This window comes from Anopheles gambiae, chromosome 2 (assembly GCF_943734735.2).
Source record: "Anopheles gambiae chromosome 2, idAnoGambNW_F1_1, whole genome shotgun sequence".
Taxonomy (NCBI): Eukaryota; Metazoa; Arthropoda; class Insecta; order Diptera; family Culicidae; genus Anopheles; species Anopheles gambiae.
In genome coordinates, this window is record NC_064601.1 from 90248724 (window position 1) to 90249215 (window position 492).

The following is a 492-nucleotide window of genomic DNA, read 5'->3' on the forward strand; positions in this document are numbered from 1 at the left end:
GGGTTTGAGTGGGGGAGTTTTGTGTGCCGTAATGACATTTTATTTTTGGCAAATTGAGCTGTCACGCAATTGGAGCTGTGTAATTCGTTACTCGTTTCATCGTGTGTAATATGTGCGATTATTTCAACCTTTAATTACATGCCTTGTATGGTTTTGTAGCGATTGATATGGGATTCTTTTTCATGAAATGAGTGTATCAATGAACAGCTGGGGCAAATATTGATTGTCAAAATGAAATTTCCAGATTTAATGAGTTCTTTAGGATGGAGAAGTTTCTCCAAACATTTTTATTTTCCTTGTAACGCATGAATCTATTAAAATTTAAATGAAAGAGGTTAAACATGCATAAATTTAGGCGTTGCTATGCCTTGATTCTCATCCTTGCGCAGGGGCCATGCTATTTTTTTATTGATTTTTATAGTGACTTAAAGGGCCATGCTAATCTTCTCTCAATCGTTCCAATTTTAGTATATGTCCAGCAGAAGCTAAGAC

The 492-nt window shown here is 35.6% G+C and overlaps 1 non-coding gene across 1 annotated transcript; it reads right to left on the reverse strand.

Moving 5' to 3' along the window:
* Nucleotides 1-344: 344 nt before the first annotated feature.
* On the reverse strand, nucleotides 345-492 carry LOC133392357 (U6 spliceosomal RNA). Its single transcript, XR_009765682.1, has one exon. It is a non-coding gene; the product is annotated as a U6 spliceosomal RNA (small nuclear RNA).